We start from the raw sequence: 12,479 nt of genomic DNA on the forward strand, positions 1-12,479 counted from the left end.
TAAGGGTTAGTCTAGTAGGTTGGGCCAGAGTTCACATAGGGCATAAGGAAGACAATTAGGGACAAAACTCTTCAGCTGGTGGTGCTAATGAGGAGCCAGTGTGGTAGCCCATTCAGGCTGGTACTCAGGGTGTGCTGTGATCAATGTCTCCACCTGGTGTTGAAATACAGGACAACTGCTTTTTCAACTGCAGTATGCGGAATTGATATACAACTACTAAAACAGTATATATAATACAAGGATGTTGGGTTTTATAAAATATACAACAGGGCTAAGCAAAACTAGGGATAACATCAACAAAAAACATTAAAAGCTTAGGCAAAGAGGTCTAACAACTGGTTTGGACCACAGTTAGTGAGCTTGTGAAAACTTTATTGAAACTAGGCACTTCAGTTAAGAACAAATTCTTACTTACAATGGCGGCCTAGTAATCTCCCTCCATGTGTAAACAAGAAGTGCAAATAGGGTTGGGGTGGGGGGTGTTGTCACTGAACCAACAAAGGGATGGGGCCCTTCACAAAAGCATCTCTTCTCTAGATTAAAACCTCTTAAGGATCTGGCCATTTAAAAAAAAATGTACATCTAAAATGACATACCCAAATCTAACTGCCTGTAGCTCAGGACCTGAAGCAAGGACATGCATATTCTTGGCACCATTTGAAAGTTTTGAAGTTTGTGGAAATGTGAAAGGAATGTAGGAGAATATAACACAATAGATCTGGTAAAAGATAATACAAAGAAAACTTTTGTTGCTTTTCTTTGTACCATCCTCTTTGAAATCCAATATAAAGGCCATCATGTATTACTCCAGCTCAGTTGAAATTTAGATTTTGTCCACGAGAAAAAAAAAAGTTTTAGACTGATCCAATGAACCATTGCATTTATGTTCAAAATGTTGTATCAAGACTGCCCAAATGTGCCTAATTGGTTTATTAATAACTTTTTAAGTTCATAACTGTGCACTCTCCTCAAACAATAGCATGGTATTATTTCACTGTAATAGCTACTGTAAATTGGACAGTGCAGTTAGATTAACAAGAATTTAAGCTTTCTGCCAATATCTGATATGTCTATGTCCTGGGAGATTTTCTTGTTATTTACAACCTCATGCTAATCGCATTAGCCTATGTTAGCTCCCGTGGACAGGACACCGATCCCGAAGAAGTTTTAAGACCTCTGGGGACTAAAGTATCTAAGGAAGGGATCCAGAATGTCTCTCTGGACTTTTCAGGTGTTTGTCAACATAGCCACCGCGTTTGGTTTCACCGACTTTGTTCTAATTCCAAAACAAAAAAGAGGACGACTGGGCTGGTGGAGTCAGCAGTTGAAAGGCACTTCGGTGCTCACACATTCTACTGCGTTAACTCCCTTGAAGTTTCTCCTGGGTAAAATAAGCCACGCGGGCAGCGAATCACATAGATCGCATTGTGACAATTACAACTGATGGGCACGAGAAACTTCACACGTTTGGTGTACTGACATCGAGTTCAATTGCCACACTTGTTTGTTGCCGGGGAGGAATAAGCAGGGGACTGGTCTTGTTTGTGCCTTGGCTGATGCCAGAATGGACAATAATGTCTTTAAAATGTTTTTAGCTGACGTAATAAATTGAAATCGAACTTTAGATAGAAAAGTAAATCGATAAATAATATGCAAATGAAAAAATTTAAAAATATGCACAAATAGAATAAATCTGTGATAAAAATCTTAAATTATCCAAAGAAACTCTCAGTAAATTAAACGATGCAGCTCTTCCCTAACCTTTTATTTGAACAATTTCACCCCTTATGTGTTGTATTTAGTTGAACTAGATATTAACTACTATAGTTGGAATTACTGGTTACAAGATTAAAGGCCATAACTCATATTTTACAAATGTAACACTTCCTTAAGTGTGGAAATATACACTATGAAGTAACAGATACTGTTGGAGAGAGAATATAACTGCATTTCATAGACTGAATACAAAACAACATGATGAATTAAAGTGTTTCCTTCTGAAGAGTAGGGCTTCTTCCTCTTCTTCTTCTTCAGATGTCGTCTTCCGTGGCCAGGCAGTAGAAGTCATCACGGGCCTTGTAGACTGGGAGAGGCAGCCCTGGACCACAGGAGCTCTGGACGTTAAGGCCTTGTAAGACAGGGAGAGCCAGCCCTGGACCACAGGAGCTCTTGACGTCAAGGCCTTGTAGACAGGGAGAGGTAGCCCTGGACCACAGGAGCTCTGGACGTCAAGGCCTTGTAGACAGGGAGAGGCAGCCCTGGACCACAGGAGCTCTTCACGTCAAGGCCTTGTAAGACAGGGAGAGGCAGCCCTGGACCACAGGAGCTCTGGACGTCAAGGCCTTGTAGACAGGGAGAGGCAGCCCTGGACCACAGGAGCTCTGGACGTCAAGGCCTTGTAGACAGGGAGAGGCAGCCCTGGACCACAGGAGCTCTGGACGTCAAGGCCTTGTAGACAGGGAGAGGCAGCCCTGGACCACAGGAGCTCTTGACGTTAAGGCCTCGTAGACAGGGAGAGGCAGCCCTGGACCACAGGAGCTCTGGACGTTAAGGCCTCGTAGACAGGGAGAGCCAGCCCTGGACCACAGGAGCTCTGGACGTTAAGGCCTCGTAGACAGGGAGAGCCAGCCCTGGACCACAGGAGCTCTGGACGTCAAGGCCTTGTAAGACAGGAAGAGCCAGCCCTGGACCACAGGAGAGAGGAAGGGAGAAGATTAAAGTCCAAATGAACCCTCAATCTTACCAACCGTGCTGTCACAGCTGATTATTCTAGCTAGACAAGCACTTACCAATATCATGTATGTGGATACTGTGCATTGAATATGAACTATTCACTTTGTAATTGTGTTGTCCACTACATTACACTATCTATCCCAATCCAATATGCTTTAGGTCCAAGGACACAATGCCAGGCAGCCCCATGTCTCCTGCAGGGTCTGGGTCAGGGCGACAGTCCAGGTAGTCTGGGTTTAGGGTGAGCATTGGGTTCTTATCGTCCTGGAAGAGGGTCTGGGTGGTAAGGGTTAGGGCTCAGGCCTCGGGGGTGGTTAGGGTTAGTCATGGGGTAGTATATACTAACTACTATATACTAACTACTACATACTAACTACTAAATACTAACTACAGTACTACTACACACTAACTATTATATACTAACTATTATATACTAATTACTACATACTACAGTACTACTACCTACTAACTATTATATACTAACTATTATATACTAATTACTACATACTACAGTACCTCTACCTACTAACTACTACTACATACTACATATTACAGTTCAAATATATACTACAGTACTACTATATACTACAGTTCTATATACTACATACTACAGTTCTATATACTAAATACTACATACTACAGTTTTACTACATACTAACTACTAAATACCACAGCTCTACTATATACTACAGTACTGCATACTACAGTTCTACAATATAATATAGTACAACTACATACTACAGTTCTACTATATACTACTGTACTACTACATATTACAGTTCTATATACTAAATACTACATACTACAGTTCTACTATATACCACTGTACTACTATATACTACAGTTCTATATACTACATACTACAGTTCTATATACTAAATACTACATACTACAGTTCTACTATATACTAACTACTAAATACTACAGTTTTACTACATATTACAATACTACATACTACAGTTTTACTATATACTATAGTACAACTACATACTACAGTTTTACTTTTACTGCAGTTTTACAATACTACTACATAATAACTACTACATATTAACTACTACATACTACAGTACTACTACATATTAACTACTATAATCTAACTACTATTTACTAACCACTATAAACTAACTACTACATGCTAACTACTACATATTACAGCTCTGCTATATACTAACTACTACATACTACAGTACTACTACATACTATTACATGTTAACTACTTCATACTAGAGTACTACTACATTCAAACTACTATATACTAACTACTACATACTAACTACTACATACTAACTACTACATATTAACTACTACATACTAACTACTATATACTAATTACTACATAGTAACTACTACATAGTCACTACTATATACTAACTACTACATACTAACCACTGCATAGTCACTACTATATTATCTACATAGTAACTACTACATATTCTACATAGTAACTACTACATAGTCACTACTATATACTAACTACTACATATTCTACATAGTAACTACTACATAGTCACTACTATATACTAACTACTACATATTCTACATAGTAACTACTACATAGTCTACATAGTAACTACTACGTAGTCTAAATAGTAACTAAGTAGTATACACAGTAACTAAGAAATTAGTACCGGGATTTCAGTCCTGGCCCGCAACAGGTAACCCTCATTGACTCTTGTTTTAAGTCATGTCCTCGTTTGAGGCATAGGGCTTAAGGTACAGTCCTGGGAAATCTTGTATCTATACCAATTCAAGCCGGCTCTATGGCATCTTGAAACAGAGGGTTACCTACTGAACAGAGATAGCATGGTTATTTTCGAGACTCCGTCTGATCTGAAATCCTGCAGCTGCGACTTTGAGCTGATTGATGTAAATGCTAGAAGTTTGATTTAGAAAAAGGTATTTTATTGTACCTCTGTCTTCTCAAACCAACGCGGAAATTCTGATTTTTATGGAATTTTGGTTAAAGAAGTTTGTCGAATTCGGATGTGTATCTGACTGGTTACAAGGGTTATAGATCTGGCACCTCGGCTCTACCTTATGATCTAAATCTGAATTAATAAATCTGATAGACTATGCTAAATCTGAATGATTAAATCTGAGTCACTATGCTAAATCTGAATGATTAAATCTGAGTCACTATGCTAAATCTGAATGATTAAATCTGAGTCACTATGCTAAATCTGAATGATTAAATCTGAGTCACTATGCTAAATCTGAATGATTAAATCTGAGTCACTATGCTAAATCTGAATGATTAAATCTGAGTCACTATGCTAAATCTGAATGATTAAATCTGAGTCACTATGCTAAATCTGAATGATTAAATCTGAGTCACTATGCTAAATCTGAATGATTAAATCTGAGTCACTATGCTAAATCTGAATGATTAAATCTGAGTCACTATGCTAAATCTGAATGATTAAATCTGAGTCACTATGCTAAATCTGAATGATTAAATCTGAGTCACTATGCTAAATCTTAATTATTAAATCTGAGTCACTATGCTAAATCTGAATGATTCAATCTGAGTTATTATGCTAAATCTGAATTATTAAATCTGAGTCACTATGCTAAATCTGAATTATTAAATCTGAGTCACTATGCTAAATCTTAATTATTAAATCTGAGTCACTATGCTAAATCTGAATGATTCAATCTGAGTTATTATGCTAAATCTGAATTATTAAATCTGAGTCACTATGCTAAATCTGAATTATTAAATCTGAGTCACTATGCTAAATCTGAATTATTAAATCTGAGTCACTATGCTACATTTGAATTATTAATATTGGTTGATTTTAATCTGGATTGGTTGATGCCAGTATCAGATAGATTTAGCTCATTACAAATATCTTTCAGCCTAACTCAGCTGATAACTAAACCAACACGCCCCAACTTCAAACATGCTTAAAAATCTAAATATACAGGCACTGGAATCCCTGCTATTGTGCTCAGTGAACCGTGTCTCATTTCTCGCATAAGAAATGCTAAACTACCTAAATCCCGCCCACACATTCTTACAGAGAAACATTTTAGGAATTTGAATGAGCAAATTCTGATCTGCGGGTTGTGTGACTGGGAGGGTGTGACTCGGATCAGGCTCTAACTTGTTTTACTTCTCTATTTAACACTGTTGCAGAAAACCATGCTCCATGTAAAACAAACTAAGAGTAAAGGATAATCCTGGAAATTTACTGAAAATAAATGTAGTTTGGGCTAAGATTGACTGATACGACGTCTGACTGGCAGTGCTTCAGACGTTTGAGAAAAAGATGTCAATCCCTGGTTATACCACTAGAGGGAGTACTTTATTCACCTCCGAAACAGACTGTAGGGAACGATGCACTCCCAGATACACATTCTCTATTTTAATTTCAACCATTTTATCTATATGATGTACTATGTTCCTTGCGGTTTCTGAGTCAAAGGTGAACAAGGTGATTACATCACTAAAGAACTCTAAAGTCAAAGATGTGTTTGGGCTGGACTCCTTACTTAAAAACTACAAAGAGTCACTCATTGGCCCCATTACTAAGGTCACCAACACATCTATTGGTCTCGGGGTGTTTCCAAGGGTATGGAAGTCGGCCATAATAACGGCCATCTTTAAATCAGGCGACCCTGCTGACGTGAGTAACTACAGGCCCATTAGTATACTACCTGTGGTGTCAAATGTTGTTGAAAAGTGTGTAGCAGAACAACTGATTGCCCACCTCAACAACAGCCCCTTCACATTACACTCCATGCAGTTTGGCTTCAGAGCGAAACACTCCACAGAAACGGCCAACTGCTTTCTTCTGGAAAATGTGAAGTCCAAGATGGACAAAGGGGGCATTGTTGGGGCTGTGTTTCTGGACCTAAGGAAGGCTTTTGATACTGTTAACCATGAGATTCTCATCACAAAATTGTCCAAGTTCAACTTCTCCCCCGATGCCTTGAGATGGATGAAATCATAACTTGAAGGCAGAACTCAGTGTCAGAGTGAGCAATGAGCTGTCGCCAACTCTTAGCTATGATGTGGGTGTCCCCCCGGGGTCAATACTGGGGCCCCTCCTGTTCAGCCTGTACATTAATGATCTGCCTTCTGTCTGTACTGGGTCTGAAGTTCAAATGTATGCAGATGATACAGTGATATATGTGCATGCAAAGAGCAAACAACAAGCTGCACAAGAACTCACTACTGTAATGGTCCAGGTTACAAAGTGGCTCAGTGACTCGTGTTTGCATCTCAATGTGAAAAAAACTGTTTGCATGTTCTTCACAAAGAGGGCAACAGATGCTACTGAACCAGATGTCTATGTATCAGGGGAGAAGCTCCAGGTGGTATCTGAGTTTAAGTACCTTGGCATCATACTTGATTCCAACCTCTCTTTTAAAAAGCATGTGAAAAAGGTAATTCAGATAACCAAATTCAACCTAGCTAATTTCCAATTTATATGAAATTGTTTGACTACAGAGGTAGAAAAACTGTACTTCAAATCTATGAAACTCCCCCACTTAACATACTGCTTGACTAGTTGGGCCCAAGCTTGCTGTACAACATTAAAACCTATTCAGTCTGTCTACAAACAGGCTCTCAAAGTGCTTGATAGGAAGCCCAATAGCCATCATCACTGTTACATCCTCAGAAAGCATGAGCTCCTGAGTTGGGAAAATCTTGTGCAATACACTGACGCATGTCTTGTATTCAAGATCCTAAATGGCCTGGCTCCTCCCCCTCCACTCAGTATTTTTGTTAAACAGAAAACCCAAACATATGGCAGCAGATCCACAAGGTCTGCCATGAGAGGTGACTGTATAGTTCCCTTAAGGAAAAGCACCTTTAGTAAATCTGCATTCTCTGTGAGAGCTTCCCATGTCTGGAATACACTGCCATCAGACACACATAACTGCACCACCTATCACACTTTCACAAAATGCATGACTACATGGCTAAAGGTCAATCAGATTTGTGATCATAATCCCTAGCTGTCTATTGCCGCATCCATGTTGTCTGTTGTCTGTAGCCTGTGAGGTGTGGAAACACTTTGTTGCTTTTATGAATTTTGTCTTGCTGCTTTTTGTTCTATGTTGCTCTGTCTGTATGCTACGGCTACGTCTTGCTTGTTCTATGTTGCTCTGTCTGTATGCTACGTCTTGCTTGTTCTATGTTGCTCTGTCTGTATGCTATGTCTTGCTTGTCCTATGTTGCTCACTGCTCAATGATTGTCTGTATTGTAATTGTTTTTAATAACCTGCCCAGGGACTGCGGTTGAAAATTAGCCGGCTGGCTAAAACCGGCACTTTTACTGAAACATTGATTAAATGTGCACTGTCCCTGTAAAAATACAAATAAACTCAAACTCCTGATCTCTTCTTACTGCAGCTCTCTGCCCCACTTATTGCAGAATCATTAACCTAGATGATTTTGCTTGACAGTTGTTTCTGGTGTTATCTCTAAGTCTGGGAAAGTGGCACAGAGATCCTTTTGACTTAGATAACCACCGTCCAATGTACTGTATCTTGAAGAACACTCTTATTGGTATTCTTATCTCCACCCGGCACAGCCAGAAAAGGACTGGCCACTCCTCGGAGCCTGCTTCCTCTCTAGGTTTCTTCCTAGGTTCCTGCTTTTCTAGGGAATTTTTCCCTAGCCACCGTGTCTCTACATCTGCATTGCTTGCTCTCTGTGGGTTTCTGTATATACAGTGCCTTGCGAAAGTATTCGGCCCCCTTTAACTTTGCGACCTTTTGCCACATTTCAGGCTTCAAACATAAAGATATAAAACTGTATTTTTTTGTGAAGAATCAACAACAAGTGGGACACAATCATGAAGTGGAACGACATTTATTGGATATTTCAAAGTTTTTTAACAAATCAAAAACTGAAAAATTGGGCGTGCAAAATTATTCAGCCCCCTTAAGTTAATACTTTGTAGCGCCACCTTTTTCTGCGATTACAGCTGTAAGTCGCTTGGGGTATGTCTCTATCAGTTTTGTACATCGAGAGACTGACATTTTTTCCCATTCCTCCTTGCAAAACAGCTCGAGCTCAGTGAGGTTGGATGGAGAGCATTTGTGAACAGCAGTTTTCAGTTCTTTCCACAGATTCTCGATTGGATTCAGGTCTGGACTTTGACTTGGCCATTCTAACACCTGGATATGTTTATTTTTGAACCATTCCATTGTAGATTTTGCTTTATGTTTTGGATCATTGTCTTGTTGGAAGACAAATCTCCGTCCCAGTCTCAGGTCTTTTGCAGACTCCATCAGGTTTTCTTCCAGAATGGTCCTGTATTTGGCTCCATCCATCTTCCCATCAATTTTAACCATCTTCCCTGTCCCTGCTGAAGAAAAGCAGGCCCAAACCATGATGCTGCCACCACCATGTTTGACAGTGGGGATGGTGTGTTCAGCTGTGTTGCTTTTACGCCAAACATAACGTTTTGCATTGTTGCCAAAAAGTTCAATTTTGGTTTCATCTGACCAGAGCACCTTCTTCCACATGTTTGGTGTGTCTCCCAGGTGGCTTGTGGCAAACTTTAAACAATACTTTTTATGGATATCTTTAAGAAATGGCTTTCTTCTTGCCACTCTTCCATAAAGGCCAGATTTATGCAATATACGACTGATTGTTGTCCTATGGACAGAGTCTCCCACCTCAGCTGTAGATCTCTGCAGTTCATCCAGAGTGATCATGGGCCTCTTGGCTGCATCTCTGATCAGTCTTCTCCTTGTATGAGCTGAAAGTTTAGAGGGACGGCCAGGTCTTGGTAGATTTGCAGTGGTCTGATACTCCTTCCATTTCAATATTATCGCTTGCACAGTGCTCCTTGGGATGTTTAAAGCTTGGGAAATCTTTTTGTATCCAAATCCGGCTTTAAACTTCTTCACAACAGTATCTCGGACCTGCCTGGTGTGTTCCTTGTTCTTCATGATGCTCTCTGCGCTTTTAACGGACCTCTGAGACTATCACAGTGCAGGTGCATTTATACGGAGACTTGATTACACACAGGTGGATTGTATTTATCATCATTAGTCATTTAGGTCAACATTGGATCATTCAGAGATCCTCACTGAACTTCTGGAGAGAGTTTGCTGCACTGAAAGTAAAAGGGCTGAATAATTTTGCACGCCCAATTTTTCAGTTTTTGATTTGTTAAAAAAGTTTGAAATATGCAATAAATGTTGTTCCACTTCATGATTGTGTCCCACTTGTTGTTGATTCTTCACAAAAAAATACAGTTTTATATCTTTATGTTTAAAGCCTGAAATGTGGCAAAAGGTCGCAAAGTTCAAGGGGGCCGAATACTTTCGCAAGGCACTGTATATATTTTTTAAAGGGCTCTATCAAAACATTTGATCGATTGATTGAACGTCCAAGTTATCTTGCCTTTCCAAAGTTTTAGAATCTCTGGCCAACTCTAAGATAACTTTCTTGCCCAGGCTCAATGTAAACTCACTGGACTCTAAACACACACTCACACATATTACACTGACACTCCAACACACACACACACACACACACACACACACACACACACACACAGGCATATTGACGCCACACACACACACACACACACTCACACTCCAACACATACACACACAGGCATATTTGGTTGTTGGTTAGGGCCTGTAAGTAAGCATCTACACCTGTTGGTTAGGGCCTGTAAGTAAGGTCACCTGTTGGTTAGGGCCTGTAAGTAAGCATTTCACAGTAAGGTCACCTGTTGGTTAGGGCCTGTAAGTAAGCATTTCACTGTAAGGTCACCTGTTGGTTAGGGCCTGTAAGTAAGGTCACCTGCTGGTTAGGGCCTGTAAGTAAGGTCACCTGTTGGTTAGGGCCTGTAAGTAAGCATTTCAGGTCTACACCTGTTGGTTAGGGCCTGTAAGTAAGCATTTCAGGTCTACACCTGTTGGTTAGGGCCTGTAGGTAAGCATTTCAGGTCTACAACTGTTGGTTAGGGCCTGTCAGTAAGCATTTCACTGTCAGGTCACCTGTTGGTTAAGGCCTGTCAGTAAGCATTTCACAGTAAGGTCACCTGTTGGTTAGGGCCTGTAAGTAAGCATTTCACTGTCAGGTCACCTGTTGGTTAAGGCCTGTAAGTAAGCATTTCACTGTCAGGTCACCTGTTGGTTAGGGCCTGTCAGTAAGCATTTCACTGTCAGGTCACCTGTTGGTTAAGGCCTGTAAGTAAGCATTTCACTGTCAGGTCATCTGTTGGTTAAGGCCTGTCAGTAAGCATTTCACTGTCAGGTCACCTGTTGGTTAAGGCCTGTCAGTAAGCATTTCACTGTCAGGTCACCTGTTGGTTAAGGCCTGTAAGTAAGCATTTCACTGTCAGGTCACCTGTTGGTTAAGGCCTGTCAGTAAGCATTTCACTGTCAGGTCATCTGTTGGTTAAGGCCTGTCAGTAAGCATTTCACTGTCAGGTCTACTACACCTGTTGGTTAGTAAGGTGTAATTGTAAGGTGTATTCAGCGGATGTGATCAATAAAAATGTATTTGAAATAAATTGTGATTTGATTTGTCCTAGATCAGGGATGGGCAGTTGGCGTCTCCACTTTTGTAGGTTAGAATAGTAGAATACGCAAGGTGCAATTTCAACATTCGGGTTGTGCATCAGCAGTTTCTCTCTTGTTCTGTCAGTCACACAATTAGCACATCAGCTAACATTTTTTTAGATTGATAAATTAGTCAAGCAGCCAGCTATCTAAACTTGTAGTAATCATGGTTGAATTACCAAATGTGTCACCCCCCCCCCCCCCCCCCCCCCACCCCCACCCCATTGATTTTCTGTCACGTGTATTTCCTCTCAGGCCTCTAGGTCACCAGGCTGCTTGTTAGGGCGCACACCTGTCACCAGCGTTACGCGCATCTGCGCCTAATGACACTCACCTGGACTCCATCACCTCCTTGATTACCTGCCCTTTATATGTCCCTCCCTTTGGTTTCTTCCCCAGTCGTCGTTGTTTCTGCATCATGTCGGTGCGCTGTTCGTATTTCTTGTTGTGTTCGTTTATTTATTAAATGTCTTCACTCCCTGAACTTGCTTCCCCGACTCTCAGCGTACATCCTTAGAGAATGAGGACTCAACAAAGGGAAGCACCAGGGAGGTCTCAGCCGGCTCATCAGGCTCTCACTCCTCAGCCGGTTTGTCAGGTTTCTGCGCCTCAGTGGAGGCGACCGGTCATGTCGGTGCGCTGTTGGTGTTTCTTCTTCTTCACTTCCTGAACTTGCTTCCCCGACTCTCAGTGTACATCCTTAGATTTTCTTAGTCACTTTCACTCAGATATCATACTATGGCAAAATGTGTAGAATTGCATTAAATGTTGTAGTAAAATTGCTAAATCTTCTCTCTGCCTCATTGCAAAATGTGTAGATTTGCAGGATATTAAGTCAAAAACTGCAACATTTTTCTCTCCACTCTCAAGAGGGGGCCTCTAAAATGTTTTGCTCGCAAGGTGGGAGAAACAAAATGTTGCTTAGGGCCCCCCAAAAGGCTAGGGCCTGTAAGTAAGCATTTCACTGTAAGGTCACCTGTTGGTTAGGGTCTGTAAGTTAGGTCCCCCAAAAGGCTAGGGCCGGCTCTGACTGTGTGTGGATGTGGGTAAGTGGCCGCTGATGAGATCAGACTTTTTGTGGCCCTCACACCGATCAAAGTTGCCCATCCCTGTTCTAGATGATGTCTTAAATCGCTTAGATCATAAAAAACATTGGCTCAAACATTACAACAAAATCTATGGGCTAAAAAACGTAGATAAAA

At 40.7% G+C, this 12,479-nt stretch overlaps 1 long non-coding RNA gene across 1 annotated transcript; it reads right to left on the bottom strand.

The window, feature by feature from the left end:
* Positions 1–354: 354 nt before the first annotated feature.
* On the bottom strand, positions 355–11,921 carry LOC149983683 (uncharacterized). Its single transcript, XR_016495060.1, has 2 exons — positions 11,612–11,921; positions 355–2,684 (listed from the first exon to the last, which is right to left on the bottom strand). It is a non-coding gene; the product is annotated as an uncharacterized LOC149983683 (long non-coding RNA).
* Positions 11,922–12,479: the final 558 nt, after the last annotated feature.

Source organism: Oncorhynchus mykiss, chromosome 4 (assembly GCF_057628025.1).
Source record: "Oncorhynchus mykiss isolate SJ-2025 chromosome 4, ASM5762802v1, whole genome shotgun sequence".
In the NCBI taxonomy this organism is placed as follows: Eukaryota; Metazoa; Chordata; class Actinopteri; order Salmoniformes; family Salmonidae; genus Oncorhynchus; species Oncorhynchus mykiss.